Source organism: Balaenoptera physalus (genome assembly GCF_965194825.1).
Source record: "Balaenoptera physalus genome assembly, chromosome: 10".
NCBI lineage: Eukaryota > Metazoa > Chordata > Mammalia > Artiodactyla > Balaenopteridae > Balaenoptera > Balaenoptera physalus.
Genome location: NC_138889.1, coordinates 11,853,356 through 11,871,965, shown reverse-complemented (window position 1 = coordinate 11,871,965; position 18,610 = coordinate 11,853,356).

Genomic DNA, 18,610 nt, shown 5'->3' with positions numbered 1-18,610 from the left:
AATAATAATCACTTAATCCAAAATTAGTTTGAAAAGAGGAAAAAAGGAACAAACTATAGATGGGACAAATAGAAAACAAATAGCAAGATACCAATCTTAACTCCAACCATTTAAATAAATACATTAAATGTAAATGGACTAAATATTTCATTTAAAAGGTGGAACTGTCATACTGTGTTAAAAAGCATGACCCAATATGTGTTATTTACAACAAACGCACATATAATATAAAGACACAGATAGCTTAAAAGTAAAATTGTGGAAAAAATACATACCATGAAAAGACTAATCATAAGAATGATGAACTGCGTATATTAAAACTAGACAAAGCTGACTTCAGGAAAAATAGTTTTACCAGAAATAAAGACAATGATGATGTAAGTGTCAAATTATAAAGAAAACACAGTAATCATAAAAGGTTATGCATCTAATAACAATATCAGAATTCATGAGGAAAAACAGGATGGAAAAAGAGGAAGCAACAGACAAATTGACAATTATAGCTGGAGATTTCAACACTCTTATCTCAACAATTGATAGAAAAACTAGACAGAAAATCAATAAGCATACAGAAGATTTGAACCATTCTAATGACCAACACAACCTGATTTATATGTATAAAACACTCCTCCCAACAGTTGGAAACTTCATATTCTTTTCAAGTGACCACAAAATATTGCCAAGATAAACCCTTTGCTGAGCCATAAGACAAGTCTAAACAAATTTAAAATAATATAAATCATTTAGAGTAGGTTCTTAGGATTAAATTAGAAATCAGTAACAAAAAGGCATTTGGAAAATCCTCTAGTATTTAGAAGTCAATCAAAATACTTCTTATTAAACCACAGGTCTAAGACAAAATTAAGAGAAAATTTTTAACATTTTTAACTAAATGAAAATAAAAACATAACACATCAAATTTGTAGGATGAAGTCAAAGCACTGCTTAGAAAGAAAATTCCAGTTTTAAATGCTTATGTTAGATGATAAAAATGGTTTAAAAGTTGTAACCTAAGATTCCACCTTAACAAGTTAGAAAAATCCAAAAAAAAAAAAGCCCAAAGCAAGAATACACTAGGAAATGATAAGGATAAGAGCAGAAGTCAATTAACTAGAAAACTGGCAAATAATGAAGAAGAAAATAATAAAATCACAAATTGGCTTTTTAAAAAGATTAATAAAATTGATAAGCTCCTACCTATATTAATCAAGAAAAAAGAGAAAATACAAATTATCAATATTACAAATGAAAGAAGAGATATTAATATAGATCATTCAAACTTAAAAACTTGATAAGTGAATATTATGAACAACTTTATGAGAATAAATTTGAAAATTTACATTAAAAGGACAAATCCCTTGAAAATACAAATTACTAAAGCTAACATAAGAAGAAATAAAAAAATCAGACTAGCTCTATATCCATTAAGAAATTGATTCATATTATAAATATCTTTCCACAAAGAAAACTCCAGACTTGGATGACTTCACTGGTAAATTCTATTAAACAATTAAGAAAGAAATAATACAAATTGTACACAAACCCTTACAAGAATGTACAAGGAGGGAACAGTTCTCAATTCCTTTTATAAGACCAGTATTACCCTGAAACCAGAACCACTTAAATACATTACAAGAAAAGAAAATTACAGATCAATACCTCTCATTAGCATAGATATAAAATTCCTTAAGAAAATGCTAACAACCCCCATCCAGCAATACATACAAAGGGAAATACATCATGAACTAATGGGGTTATCCCGGAAATGCAAAGGTGTTTTATCTTTCAAAATAAAATTGATGTAATTCAACATATTGATGGGATAAATAAAAATTATTTATCTTATTAGTTGAAAAAAAAGCATTTAATTAAATTCAATGCCTAATAATGTAATGGTAATGATAATAATAATAGGAGTAGGAGTAGTAGTAGTAGTAGTAGTAACTACCAGAAAATTAGAAATGGAAAGAAATTTCCTCAACCTCATAAAGGTCATTTACTTTTAAAAACACAGGAAGCATCATATTTACTTAATTGTAAAATATAGAATGCTTTCCCCTTGGATAGGAAACAAACAAAGATGTCTATTCTCCTCACTCTTGTTCATTATTGTACTAGATGTTCTAGTCAGTGCAATAATACAATATAAAGAAATAAAAGGCATTTAGACTGAAAAGAAAAAGCAAACCTATCTTGAATTGTAGATGACATGATATATGTAGAAAAATCCTAAGGAATCTACCCCCCCCCCAAAAAAAAAACCCAAAACAACAAAAAAACCTACTAGAGCTAATAAATGAATTTAGTATTATCATAAAATTTAATTTCTATACACAAATGTCAATTGTATTTCTACACATTAGCAATAAAAAATGAACTATAAACATACCACTTACAGTATCATCAAAAACATGAGATGTTTGGGAATAATATAACAAACATTTCAAGAGTTATGCATTAGAAATTTCAAAACATTGTTGAGATAGATTAAAGAAGACTAGGTAAATGAAGAGTTGTACCATGTTCATGGATTAGAAGGCTCAATGTTGTTAAGGTGTCTGTTCTTAAGTTGACCTATAGATCACACAATCTCAATTTTTAGAATCCAGCAGGCTTTTAAAAAATAGAAATTGATATGTTGATTCTAAAATGTATTTGGAAATGCAAGGACTTAGAATAGCCATAATAATTTTGAAAAGTATAACACAGCTGTAGGACCCACAGTACTTGATTTTAATACCTATTATGAAACTATAGAAATTAAGACAGTGTGATATTGGTATAAATAGTAACAAATAGATTAATGGAACAGAACTAATTTTAGAAAATAGACTCAAACTTATATGATCTATTAATATTTGAACAAGGTGGTAAAGTAATTTAATGAGAAAGAAAATTATTTTTAACAAATAGTTCTAGAATGCTGGCTATCTATAGGGGGAAAGAAACCTCTACTTCATACCATACAAAAAAATTAATTTGAGATTGATTATAGACCTAAACTTAAAAACCTAGAACTCTACAACTCTAATATTCTAGAAGAAAACATTGAAGAATGAATTCATTAATGATTTGGGGATAAATAAATACTTCTTAGATACAAACCAGAAAGTACTAAATATAAAAAAGAAAATTGTTAAGTTGATCATCAACTAAAATATCTATCTGTATCTACATTTCTATCTATCTACCTATTTGTCATACATATCATATACATGTCATATATATGACAAAAGACTTGTTTTCAGAATATATAAATAACTTCAACTCAATAATAATAATACAACCAATAAATTGAGTATAAGGCACTACACAAAGAAGACTATATGACTGGTCAGTTAGCACTTGAAAAAGTGCTCCATATCATTAGGGAAATTTGCATCATGGAAATGCACATTTGTCACAATGAGAACCACTATGCACCTGGTAGAATGATTAAAAGACCAACCATATCAAATGTGAGGATGTGGAGCAACTAAAACTTTTATACATTGTTGATAGAAGTGTAAAATGGTATGGATACTTTTGAAATTAGTTTGAACACTTTTCACAAAATTAAACATAGACGTACCCTAGGACCCAGCAATTTCACTTCTGGATATTCACCCAAGAGAAAGGAAAACATACGTACACAAACGGATATGTACAAAATGTTCATAGCAGCTTTATACATGATAGCCCAAAGCTGGTAACAACCATAATGAGTGCCACTGGAAAATGGATAAACAAATTATTGTGTATCCATCTAAGGTGTTACTACTCAGCCATAAAAGAAATGAACTACTGATGAAAGCAACAACATTAATGCACCTCAGAGACATGTGAGTGAAAGAAGCCAGGCCCCAAATAGTACAGATTGCATGATTCCACCTATACCAAGTCCTAGAAGGGGCAAAACCAATCTATGGTGATAGAAATGAGAACACTGATTGCCTCTGGGAGTGGGAGTTGGCAGTTGATTGGGCAGAAGTACGGGGGATCTTTTGGCAGTGATGGATATGTTCTACACAGTTAGTTCTACTATAACACTTGTTTCAAAATGTGAATTTGTTCCCGTGCAATTGATACATTAGGGAAAAATTTGAGTGTGACGTGGACTTTTCATTTGCTTATGTGTGATGCTGTTTGCAAGAAACACTAGGTGAGGGCAAAAAAACTGCATCCAGCTAAACTGAGCTGCTTAGGAAAACACAAATCTCACACAAAGGAACACACCTCAAACATCTACGAGCTGCCTCAGTTTATCTCTTGTATTCTGAGTCACAACCATCCATGTCTGGTGTTACATATTTCTGTCTCATTTCAGGTAACCCTCTTTCCTTCACTTCATAATAACTCACAAATTGCAACCCTTCTGATGCCCACTTCCATAAACAGACTTCAGGTCTTTTTCAAAGTAAAGTGCCATATTTATTATATGAACTTCTTATAATAACTTCTTTATGAACTCCTTAATCACCAAACATGTGTAAAGCTGCACTACTGTTTTTATTAGGCTCTTATTTATTTATTTATTTTTAACATCTTTATTGGAGTATAACTGCTTTACAATGGTGTGTTAGTTTCTGCTGTATAACAAAGTGAATCAGCTATACATATACATACATCCCCATATCTCCTCCCTCTTGTGTCTCCCTCCCACCCTCCCTATCCCACCCCTCTAGGTGCTGATCTCCCTGTGCTATGCGGCTGCTTCCCACTAGCTAGCTATTTTACATTTGGTAGTATATGTAAGTCCATGCCACTCTCTCACTTCATCCCAGCTTACCCTTCCCTCTCCCCATGTCCTCAAGTCCATTCTCTACATCTGCATCTTTATTCCTGTCCTGTCCCTAGGTTCTTCAGAACCTTTTTTTTTTTTTAGATTCCATATACATGTGTTAGCATACGGTACTTATTTTTCTATTTATTTTTACGTGTCACTGACAAAGTGTTTGAATGTTTTACCCTAGTCCCATTTTTTGCATAAGACTTATGATGTGATGCTTCTTGCATGATTTTGCATGGCAATGTTGATTTTTAGGAATGCATAATTTAGCATTGTAGCAGAATTGACTGTATCTTGTTGGGGTATGGCTCATACAAGTGAATTCAATGGTCAAATCTAATCAAACTGTACATCTAAAATCTGTTCATTTCCTGTTAGGTAAATGATACTTCAGTAAAAGAATAATAACATTAAATTAGTATTAACACACTTATGTTTGTTTAAAGTCTACATATTAGGAGCACGTTGGTCCGAGGCTTCTTGTGCATTCCATTTTACCTCTCAGTAAACAGCAAACTACCCACAGTCCCCTGAATGTGATGTACTCTTGTGGCTTTCTGAACTCAAAATTACTTACATCTGTAATGTTCCCTTCCCCCATCTTTGCCAGGTTACATTCTACTAACTGTTTAAACTTTAGTTAAAATACCACTTCCTGCAGGAAGTCTTCCTGGCTACTATTCCCTCCTCGGTCTGATTAAATGTCTCTCCTGTGTGTTCTCAAAGCCTTATGTGCCTAGCTTTATCATAGTTTTTGCCACATTTTGTAGGAATTATCTATCCTTGCTTTGAGATCATAGTTTTCAGGGTAAGAGCTGTGTGTTTTAACCCTGAATCTCCATTCCTCATTCAGCGCTTGGCATGTATTAGACACACAAAATACTATTATCTGAAAATCATGTGAATAAATGAATGAATGTACTATTTCTTGAACTAGTTTATTAGTCTCTTATTCCTAACGAACAAACTAACACAAAATTCGTGGCTTAAAACAACACACCTTTATTATCTTACATTTCTAAAGGTCAGAGTCCAAAATGGGTCTCAAGGGGCTAAAATCAAGGTGTTGGCATGGCTGCGTTCCTTCTAGAAACTCTAGTGGACAATCCATTTCCTAACCTTTTCTACCATCTATGTGCTTCCTGTGTTTCTTGGCTCATGACATCTTTCCATCTTCAAAACCAGCAATCACATCACTTCAGCCTCTGCTTTCTATCACACATTTCCTTCTCTGACTGACTGTCCTACCTCCCCCTTTCACGTATAAGGACACTTGTGATTATACTGGATCCACTTGGATAATCTCCCCATCTCAAGATCCTTAATTTAATCATATCTGCAAAGTCCCTTTTGCCATGTTAGGTGACATATTTACTGGTTCCATGTATTAGGATATGGACCTCTTAATACCTCTGGGGGCATTGCTATGCTTACCACCACTAGCAAAGTACTTACTCTCCTTTGTGCCTTTGCAATGGCTGTTCCATCCACCTGGAATACTCGTATTCCATGTATTCACATATTTAACTCCTTCTTGCACCTATTGTCTTTGCTCAAAAGTTGTGTCAATGAGACCCCCTTTTTGCATCCTATTTAAAATTGCAGCCTGTACCTCTGTTTCTGTTGTCATTTCTGATTACGTTTATTCTATTCTTTCCCTATAGCTTATTTATTACACTTATTGGGGGGGAGGGGGTTGGTTTATTTTCCCCAATAAAATGTAAGCACTATGAAGGCCAATTAGTTTTGTCTGTTTTGTGTGCTCGTATACCCCAAGCACCTAGGGCATCACCTGGAACACAGTAGGGACTCAATAAATACTCACCAAATGAGCTGATTGGATGGATGATTGACTGACTATGCAAGACCCCCTCCTTCTGCGGCAGAGCACGGCAGAAACACGCAGAGACAAGCATCAGAGCTGCACGCATACACAGAGAAGCTATTCTTCGGCAAAAATAAAATGGCAAACATTTCACAAAGGCCATTAGAAATAAAATAATCGTGACTTTATAGCTACAAAATCTGAGCATGGAGAAATTGCAGACCCAGGGACTGAAACTTACCTGAAATGTTGTGACAAGGGAGCCATCTCAGCACAGACTGTCAGGGGGCAAGGACAGCAAGGGACAGCGAGGCAGAGGATGACCGGCAATGGCCGACTAGGTTCCGCGCTGGATCAGGTGTGATGCAACTTCTTGGTTTGTTTGTTTCATCAACACTTAGTGAGAGGGCGGTGGAATTTAATGATCATATTCACAGATTGAATTATCCATAACCTATTGGATATACAATAACACCTAAACTAACTGTGTATTAACTACATATGGTTTTCATACCAAGATGTATGTTCTACCATTTTCAAGTAATCCTTTCACTGTATTCATAAAGTTTTATGTTAAAGAGAATTTTGAGAAATCCAGGACAAGACGGTGGAGTAGAAGGACCTCAAGTTCACCTCCTTTCACAAAAAATTACACACACAAAATTACAACTAACTGCTGAACAAGCATTGGTAAAAAAGACTGGAACCTACCAAGAAAACTTTGAAATATTCCTACAGATAGCTATGTCAAACTTTTTACTATTTACTAACAAAGGCAGGTAATACTCTTATGTTCAGAGTAGTCATTTTAAGCAGTACTTCTTACAGAATAGGGCCTTGAAAAAGCATACTCTTTTCTGTGAGTGCTGCATATTACAAGTGTGTGTGTGTGTGTGTGTGTGTGTGTGTGTGTGTGTGTGTAGCCTGGTACCCACATATGGAGCAGTGTGTATAGGTCTCATTGGTTATGATTATAGTATCCTGAAGAAAATGGAGTAGAACTTTCTGGTCCAGAGCAACCTGAAAATGTAGTTGATATTATAGAAACTTTAAAACATAGACATGAGCGTTAAGTTGTTATAAGCTTAAAAAGTGAGCTGACCTACAGTCACTAGATATACTGATAGTTGTCCTTATTCTGGTCCAGCCTTGGCCCAAAGAAGGCAAAACCTTTCTCTTGATTTTCTCATTGCAAAACTGTGGCAAGTAGGCCCTTTCAAAATGTTTTCATTATATGATAAGGGATGGCAAAAGGAAAATAAACACAGGGTAGAGGGATATAAACAATATGGCTTTAAAATTAGAAGGTTCTGATCCTACCAGGGCTTATTTCTCTCTTTTCTGAAAGCTGTCTCAAAATAATTACATTCTATAGGCTCCAGGGCAGGCACAATTTTGCAAGCACCAAGGCTGTGTCCCTCACATCTTAGCTCCTAACCCACTTCTTTGCACCTTCCTTTTTGACCTCCTTACCCCAGTGTTATTATCTAATCTAAAGCCTAATATCAGTGTCTGTTCTAAGAGGGATGCTTTTGACTTAGTTGAATGACACCTTTCAGATGAGACCTTATTTTATATCCACAGGGCTGGGGACAGATCCTATAAAATAACAAAGGAGGACTCATCTGGTAGTTAAGTAACCGAAATTCTCGCCCTGGTTTTCTTACCAACTTAACTTCTGAAATCTCAGCTACAGAAATGAAGTGATTGCCTTTGTCTGTCTTTCAGGACCATTCAATTTCTCTACTCCTGCTATCATCATTAACACACACGACTGAGATCCTTCTATATGTACAGTGAATCTATCCTCATTTTTCAAAAGCAGATTAAGAAGCTCAGAAAGGTCCGGTGAATTGCTAACACCACGCTCTAGCCTGGATTTACCTCCAGATCTTACCCACAGAACGAATGTCTTTGCCAATACCACACCATGGTCCTTAAGAAAAATGGCTATGGCATCACAGATAGACAAGAAAAGAGCCCATGTGATGGACACTTGGGTGCCAGCACCGCCACCTGTTCCTATGGTCTCCTCAGAAACTGCCACATTTGATAAGCTATGGCAGCTTAGCCTTGGTTGATTAGTTCAGGGGTAGGCATGACCCAAATTAAGAAAGTGGAATCCTTCCACAGGATTTGGAAATGTGAAGGGGAATCAGTCTGTCTGAGGTGATTGAAACCATAAAATGGAAAATTCAGGAGATGTTAGTGGCAATGTTTCTGGCCAAGTGAAGAAAGCCAGTTGTCAGTGCGAGACAATGATGCAGAGGAGGAGGATGGAGAGTTCTGGCAAAATCTGGACCCTGAGTTTTGGTTGTTCCAAAACAACCAGGGTTCAGCTGCACACTCGACCTCCTGCCAGCTTGGTCGTTCTATTCTCCCTTGTATTCTGTGTGCTAATATGTCTCCTTACTGCCTTAATTGTTGATTCTGTTTTGTTTTGTTTTGCATTAACTTGTATCAGTTTCCTAGAGCTATTGTAACAAATCACCACAAGCTGAATGACTTAGAACAACAGAAATGTATTCTCTCATGGTTTTGGAAGCTAGAAGTCCAGAACGTGGGCTGGCTCCTTCTGGAGGCTCTGACAGAGAATTCATGTCTTGTCTATCTCCTAGCTTCTACTGGCTGCTGGCAAACCTGGGCATTCCTTACCCTGTAGACTCATCACTTTAACCTCTGCCTCTGTCTACTCATGACCTTTCCCTCTGGGTGTCTCTTTGTGTTATCTCTCCTTCTTTTCTCTTACAAGGAAGCCCGTCATCAGACTTAGAGCCCCCATGTAACCAGGATGATCTCCTGTTGAGACACTTAGCTTAGTTATTTCTGCAAAACGTTTTATGCAAATTCACAGGTGGACATATCTTTGGCAGAAGCTGCTATGACACTCCAGAAAAAGAGAATCCCAAATTGTAGTGGTGACTAGTTTCAAGACTTAGTGATATCCATCTCAATGAATTCTTTTATGTCTCTAATTACACTTTCTCGACAGCCACGACTGCCCAGATTTTTCTTGTAAGGTCATTTTGACATTTAACAAATATAACACTGTAATCCGAAAAATAATATGGTATTGCAAACCATGTAAATACACCCATGAATATTTTAGATTTACCTTTTCTTGTGTTACAAAGACAAGGAAGAAGATCAGGTGATCTCAGTTTGCTTAGTTCAAATGACGCTGGTGACAGATCACTGTAGATAAGATTAAAAAAAAAAATGTCCTATTCCACTTAGGACTTCCACAGATACCTGAAAATTCATTTGTGCTTTTGTAATTGCTCCAGGACTAGTACCATGACACCTACAAGAAGAACGGTTTACTGGAGCGTCCTCATGTCTAGACACCACATAGGTGGAGTTTTTTTTGTTTTTGTTGTTGTCGTTGTCGGGTTTTTTTTATAAGTAACAAAGAAGAGGAAGTGTGTTGTTGCTTGGTGTTTTAACCAATATAAATTGCCTTCTTTTCCAGGGAAATGTTCCCTATTATGTGAAGTCAATTTCCACGTAACCAGCCGTTTGTTAGGGTAACAAATTTACCCCATCCTGGAATCTCAAATAAAAAATCCATTGTAATGCCATTATATAGCCGGTTTTATGTTTACTAGCAGCTGTCTTTAAATCTTCACTACTGCGGAGTAAAACTATTATACTGGTATTTTTTTAAAATCCCCATAACAACAACAAAAATACAAAGTCCCTGGTTTATGAGAAGTGTTTTATTGGGAAAATACTAAGGGATGGATTCAATAAAAAACAAAACCAGGCCTTCCGCTCAGTATAATCTTATGGGTACCCCTCCATCTTCCAGATCCATGACTGAGGTATTGTTCTGCCTTACAAAGGAGAGTCACAAGGTTTAAACTGTGCATGTTTTGGGTGTTCTGATCCCTTCACAAGGCAGTTTCCCATGGCATACCACCTTAGAAATAAAGTTTGAATTTCAGTGGGAACCAACCTTGAACCTGTCGTGCAGGTCTTATGTCAGATAATAATATGAAATCTTCTAAAATATATACAATGATACCTCGCTGTCAGCCCCCTTACCTTGCTATATTGTACCCAGTGTCTTATGTATTACAGCATACGACTTAGTGCTGTTTTAACAAAGTAAATCCAAAAACAGGCATGCCAAGCTCCTGCCATGTAAAATCTCTCAGTTTGGTGCTAAAAAAGATATAACTTTCAGAGAGTGGTAAAAATGCTATAAACACGTGATGGCAGATTTGTTTGGGGGAGAGTTAATTACTTCCTTGTTAATTCCTGATAGAACTTAGAAGGCTCTTTAACAGCTCACTTTTGGCTGTTGAGTTATCTTTTTATATACAGAGTTGTAGATTATTAAGCTTTTTTTAAAAAGTACACACTTTTTCTTGTAGGTTACAATTGTATCTGATTTTATAATTTTCCATCTTTAAACTGACTTGATCCTTTTTAATGATGCCCATGCCCTTAATCAAGAGTGTATAAACAATCCATATTACAAATTTCATAAAGACATATGTAAACATTTAACGGGCTTTGGAAGACATTTGCAGTTTAGAATATCTGGATGAATTTTTTTTTTTTTCTTGGAGATTATCCTGTACTAGTAACAGGCAGAGAAAATATTTCCCATGCCTGTGAGTATTTAGGAGTTCCTTTGTGTGCCTAGATCTTTTTTTTTTTCCCCCATAAAGGGGAAGTGGTGTGCACTGGGGGTGGGCAAAAGAAAAATGACAAGAAGCAAAAGCTCTGCTGCTATAGGATCAAATTCCAAGCAGAATTCCTTCATACACGTCCATTTCTGTGAAAGTGCAGTGTGGCGCTCCTTTTCACTGTATCTGCTCGCTTAATTGTTTCTGCCTGTTCATTTCATTCTTCAGTGAAAACATTAGCCTAGGGGACATTTGAAAATCAAAAGGTAGGCTTGAAGTTTAACAGGAAATGAAGAGTGGTGTTACTGCAATATTAAAGTAAAAGTTAGAACCAATAGGAAATAGTCACAATTCTAAACTCAATATGTCTTTTCTCCTTTTTGTTGTTTCCTTTTGCTCTCCCAAATGTCAAGATTAAAGAAAAACATTCCATGGTTTCTACATTTTTACACAGCCAGGATATATAAAGGACCCTGGCAAGTATGCATTAATGGAATTTATCTGCAATGTGACGAGAATCAAGAGATTTGAATTATTATGGAGCAATATTTAAAATCCAGGACAGATTTTCTGACAGCTGTAATTATTTCATTCTTTTAGAATTATCCCTCTCCGCCCCCAAACCTCCTCTTGCCAAAATTATCCAGATAATGAAGTGGTGGGAAGGTTAGAATCTGAACCATCTCAAAACCCAAAACTGACCAGATAATTAACCAACTTCCTGTTTCACTTACAGGTAGAAGTGGGATTTCAGTGTCTCCGTGGGTGCTGGTGAAGTTTGACCTATAGTAGGGATGTTGTCTTCAGACAGACGAGAACTTGAACTTCAGAAGTTCATTATTCCTCACCCTAGTTGCCCATTTATTCTCAAGGTGGGAGGGTTTATTTGAAACAAACATCAGTTATGCCAAATCCTGGTATTTTACCAACTTGAGATGAAGTGTCATTATTGTCCAGTTTCTCTCTCATCACTGCGACAAAAGAGCAAGAAAATATTCAGAAACCAAGCTCACTAGATCTCAACTTCAAATACTGCCTGTTTCTCCACCTTAACAAGAAAGTCAAACAATTCAAGAAGAGCAAAGAAATTAGCAAAGTTGTTGAAAATGGCCCACCAGCTACAGATATTTTAAGAGTTAAATAATGAGGTGGAAAATTTCAGACTTCAAAAATAATAAATAAGGCTAAGTATTTAAATATACGAAATTTATTAGACCATTTATTTTTGGAAATAATTTAGGCTAATTCCAATGGCCATGATGCAGAATAGTTAAATAACAAGTAATTACATTTCCCTGCCTTTGAAGAACAATGGATTTGGGATGGATCCAAATTTGTAGAGAGCAATCATGATCTTATATTTGATTATCTAATGGAAAGATGGTCGTACTTTCGCGTTATTTTGCTAACACTATATTTCATAGGCATTGCAACTTGAAGTCATTTAATCAAAAGTTATATTCAATTATTGATCGATTATGTATCCCACTAATTAGTTTTAGGAATAGCAGGACAAGAGAACTGTGGATTATAAAACAATTTCAGGAAGAAGAAGTGGTTCGTTTAGCTACTTTTACAATGATCATCCTCTGTGGAAAATATAATCTTTGGGCTGTTTCTGTTACTGGAGTGGAAGCAGTGTTTGTGGTGGCGGGGCATGGAGGTGCAACGCTAGGTGTAGGTTTGAAATGGGAAAGCAAGGCAAATGAACAAATTGCAAGTTACATACTTTGGGTGGAGGGGATGTATTTTTACAGGTATCAATGATTGTCGTTACAAGTAATAAATAATGCTAAATAAAACATGTAACTAAACGGGCATTAAAGACCTTTTACAGACATAGAAGAAAAGAAAACCTTTTTTTCCTCCTATGCTGCAGACTGCAGGCATTTTCCTCTCCCTCTGTCAAGTGCAATTCTTTCGTGATGAATGACAAGGCAGGATAATAGGCTGTGGTCGCCATGGCAACCAGACAGCAGCACTGTGTGCCTAGCATTTTTTCATCTGAAAATGAAACCAGAAGCAAAGAAAAGCTGAAAATGTAACCAACAGATTAACTGATACAAAAAAAAAAAGAAAAGAAAGAAAGAAAGAAAAAAGGAACAAAAAGGCAAGTTAGATTACAAGCAATTAAAATTACAGTACTAGTCTCTCTGTCTCTTTTATACACACACTCACACACACACACAGTCACACACACACCGACGAGATATTTTAAAATTCTATTTGATAAACATGTAACCATCATGCTTTATCTTTATTTTTCCAAATGCCTCACTTGTTTTTGAAACCTTGGAATAACTGTGTTTTTTCAAAGCGGCTTTAATTTCACTAGACACTGCAATTGATGGAGCTTTCTGTACTGTGTTTGTACTGGAATTTCTAAATTCCTTTCCTCTCTAGTGCCCAACCCTGAACTATCCAGAGACCCAGAGCTTATGCGCAACAGTTTTAACTGGGGACTGAATTGGTGGGGGGAGTAAGGGCAGAAAGGTGACCAGAGCTGAGAAATAAGAGGACAATTCTGTCTTCACACTTGGGGATTCCATATACTTCATCCACTGTATTTACTAAGTAATCACAGTTGCTCTTCTGTTGAGCTAAAAGAAAGCTGCAGTTCTTTTGCGATCTTCTCATTCCTAAACAGCAGAAGGTTCCTGAATCCCTATTCGGAACACTGTCTTATTTTGCCCATGTAATTTCCTTTCATTTACTGATCTCAAAAATCCTTTAGGGCAGCTCTTTTTTGTAGATGTTCTCTGTCCCTACGAATGCACATATAAAAGAAAACAGACATACAGGAGAACTTTCTGAGAGCAATCGCCCCTCTTCATTGGGTATTTGTGGAGCCAAAGGACACTGAGCAATGAGAGACCAGCCCACGGGACGAGGACAGACAAACCGGCCTTGGAATCCACGGACTCAAGTTTGAATCTTAGCTCCACCCTTTGGTGATATGAAAATAAGTACCAATATCTATAAGGAATGAGCCAGAAAGTTTTTAACTTCTCTGAGCTTCAGGATTTTTCATCTCTAAAATGGGCAAATCGTACCTACTTCATGGGACTTTCGAGAAGATTAATGACATCATCTGTTGAGAGTTTCTGGTATATAAGGGGAGTAAAAGATTCCTCCTTCCTGTAATCAACACAGTTTTCTAATCTGTGTAGGAAAAACGTCTGTATTGTGTGTGTGAGAGAGAGAGAGAGAGACAGAGGATACATAACCACCTGTTTCAGGAGGATGTAGACCGAATAAGTTAATTTACATGAGATGCTTTCGAAGTATGACACACTCACGGAAAAGGAAGGTGGTGTCACCCAGGGATGTTGAGAAACTTCTTTTCCAGGAGAATCCTAAAGAAGGTGTCTGACTCTGACCTGAAGCAGAGGGATGGAAGGACTGACCAGCTAAACTGCAAGGGCTCCTATCTCAGGAACCCTGCCCCTACTGTGGATGAGAAGATTGAAATGTAGGAGGCTCACGGGGCGAGTCCACAGAATTCAGCTGGAACATCAGGGTGTCCAGGTGCTGACACGGATCCAATATGCCAGCTCGGAGCCCTCCCGATTCTTCTCGAACATGCCCGGTGGTTTCACCGGCCACCCACAGTAAGGCCTAATAAATCCTTCCTTTGTCCCCATTTCCCCCAACACACACAAATGCAAAGTAAACAGTTGGATCAAAGCTTTTAATGTGCTTTGTACTGTTTTATTTAAAAAGATCAGGTCTGATATTTGAGAGGAAGAGTCCATCTGGCTAGGCTGATCTCAAGAAGCCTCAGACAAATTGTAAACAAGACCAGGGCACAAAGTTCTCTCACGGCGCGAAGGCTGCTGCTCTGCTATCGCCAAAGCGCTGGCCGGAGCTGGCCGGCTTTCCCTGACCACTCATGCAAACGGAACTTAGTGTATTGAAACTGACCCTCTTTATGAGCTTTGCCTAGAATTTTCTAGCATTTATACTGCCCACTACTATGGCCAGTTCTGTCTAAGCTTCTATTGTCCTGAGACCATACTTGTTCATGTTTTTAAATTTTCTAACAGTCAATATCATAGGGCTTTACATACCATTAGGACCCTCAGTTGTTCAAATAAACTCCTTAGTAATTTTAAAAGATGAGGAATAAAGATTTGAGGGAAGAGAAAAATTGTTTTACTAAATGGGATATGTGTGTGTGTGTGTGTGTGTGCATGTGTATGTGTATATATATATATATATATATATATACACACATATATTTTAATTTAAGGCTTGCACATTGTGCCATTGTGGAATACAAAGAAAGGACACATTGGTTACATTTTCTCCATCGCAGCATTTATCATGCTTGCTACTGTTATTTATACAGTCATCTGTTTTCCTTGCTGGATTGTGAGCTCTTACACACCTATGTTTATATTGTAGATCTACCACTCATCTGGCCACAGGCATCTTTACGTGTCTAAACCTGATTTCTTATCTGTAAAATGAGATGACAATTCTTCAAATAGTTGTTGAGACTAATAAATAAGACATGTGTGTGAAAATGCATAGTTTCTGGCCTAACACAGTAGCATGCGATATACCTTTTTAATTCAATACCTTTTGTTGAATTTTTAAGTGAACCGCTTGCCATTCCAAAAGGTCTTTCCTGATAATCTTTGGAAGGTCATCAATGACTGCAGAGGAAACCGTGGGTTCCTGAAAGGATATTCCCCAGAAAGAAGTTGTGTGGACCTATTCCAAAGACCATGTCTATTGCAAGTATAGAAGAACGAATGCCATCTATAATTCACTAGAAGAGGGAAGGTTGCATTTGGTTGGAAAGACCAAGTTGGAAAGTGAAGACAGACTCCTGGGGTTGGCAGCAGATGAGGGACCAAACATAAACACACAGCAGTAGAACAGTTCATCTCAGGAGGACCACCTGTGTATGAGCATCTGGAGACCAACTCACAGACCACAGAACTGGTCTGTGGCACAGGACAAGTGAGATGCACACAGCATTAGCTGAGATCAAAGAGTGAACTGACATTCAGGCAATACTCGCTGAGCACCTACTGTCTATGGGACAATGAGTAGGTGCTTTCATGTATACACATCGCTTAACTTAGGAGACAGTAGCATAGCAGTAAAATATGGGCTCAGAAGTCAGACTGTCCGGGTTTCCGTCCAGACTATTCTGCTTAGTAGCTTCATGACCAGGCGTGTTCCTTAAATTTTCTTATCATGGTTTTTTCACCTGTAAAAGGAACAATAGCACCTACTTCACAAAATTTTTTGTGGTCATTCAATGATTCAATACATACAAAAGTGCTTAGCAGCGGGCCTGCACATAGAAACTACTTAATAAATTTTAACTATTGTGGTTTGATTTGTACTCACTCATTCTTTTTATTAGTTAAGAGAGACTGTGAACTTATGACAAAAAAGAGGTCTAGACCTGGGATCAGAAATCCTAGAGTTAGAAGTCAGTTCTGGGGGCTTCCCTGGTGGCGCAGTGGTTGAGAATCTGCCTGCCAATGCAGGGGACACGGGTTCGAGCTCTGGTCTAGGAAGATCCTACATGCCGCGGAGCAACTGGGCCCGTGAGCCACAATTACCGAGCCTGCGCGTCTGGAGCTTGTGCTCCGCAACAAGAGAGGCCACGATAGTGAGAGGCCCACACACCGCGATGAGGAGTGGCCCCCGCTTGCCGCAACTGGAGAAAGCCCTCGCACAGAAACGAAGACCCAACACAGCCATAAATAAATAAATAAATAAATAATTAAAAAAAAAAAAAGAAGTCAGTTCTGCCACTTACAAGTCTCAGTTTCATCATCCAAAAATGAAAGTAAGAAGATTACTTGAGATCTCACTCAAAAGATGTGTCGTGAGACACATTTATTAAGAGACCACGATGAAGTGTGTCCATTGAGACCACACAAGTGATAAGCAGAGTTTCAAACTTTTGGCAACCAATATGAGGAATATTCAGCAGCTGATCCCAGGCCAGGGCGGCAGTGGTTAAGAGTCCAGGCCCTCGGGGACTAAGACACAGGGACAGGAACACGAGCATCAGAGATGAGAGTTGCCAGGATCAGCACGACAGCCATCTTAACCCCGAGACACAGTGATGCCAAATTAATCTTCCAAACACACCATTCGCATGAGCTCATCATGCTCACCGGCCTCCAATCACTCAGCACTGGCCTAAGAATAAAAAATCTCAACTCCTGTGATGAACATCCAAGTTCTTCCAGGACCTTCCTTCAGTCTCCACTGTCAAGGTCACTGACACGTTGGCTGTTTCCTCTCCCTGCACAGGGCATTCAAAGGAGAGAGACACAAACTTTTGGTCTCACTCTTCTCTCCATCTAGAACACAGTCCCCTCCATCTCTACTTGTCCAAGTTATTGAGAACCTTCCAGTCTCTGCAAAGGCAACTCCCTCCGTGAAGCCTCCCTCAGTCCTCCAAGCCCTACGTGTTCTCTAGCTCGCTTGCGCACCTAGCAGTCTCTGCTTTGTATTGAATCATTTTGTATCTGCCTTTTCTCCCTTTTGCTTGAAAAGGGGCTTAAGCATAGTATTGATAGTTAAGCAATATATGTTTGTCATTGTTTGTTTGACAGCTGTATTAAATGAATGGATACATGAATGAATGAGTGAAGGAAAATGTAGGTAAATCTATAAATCCCTTACCTCTAGCCAGGTTTTGTTTTATAATAAAAACAAGGCTGATCATAGACCTTGATATTTGCAATAATAATAATAACTATGAATTAACATTTATCAATTCCCACTATGAGCTAGGCATTGAACAAAGAGGGAGGGATGCAGTGGTGAGTGAAACATACCACATCTCTCCCCTCTGGAGCACACAGTCCTAAGGAAGGGTCATACATTTATCAAATCATTGCCTAAATACATAATTATAAACCATGAATGGTGTAAAGAAAAACATTACAGCAAGTTATGAGAACACAAACAAAGGAACAGGATCTAATTGCGGGGAGGTCAGGGGAGGCTTCCTTGAGGAATCGACGTTTCTATTCAGATTTGAATGATGATAGCAGTTGGTCATGGGCAGAGTACTGACTTGACAGCAGGGGATTGAATAGAATGGCCATTTAAAGGCATTTCTACCCTGCAATCAGATGTTTCTAGGACTGTGTGAGGATGACAAGTGGTCCAGCATCAGTGCTAATAATTTTGAGTGTGTGTCGAAAACAAAGTAGACAGACAGTAAGAAGAATGGTCCAGAGAACATGATAAAGGAGGAGAGAGACAAGGCTGAGAGGGGGAAAGATAGCTCAATGAATAAATAATAAACCGGAATAAATAGAGAAATAAACACAAGGCAAAAAGCAGGAAATGACAAGTATACCATCGCTCTCCATCCTGGATGTCTCAAATAAA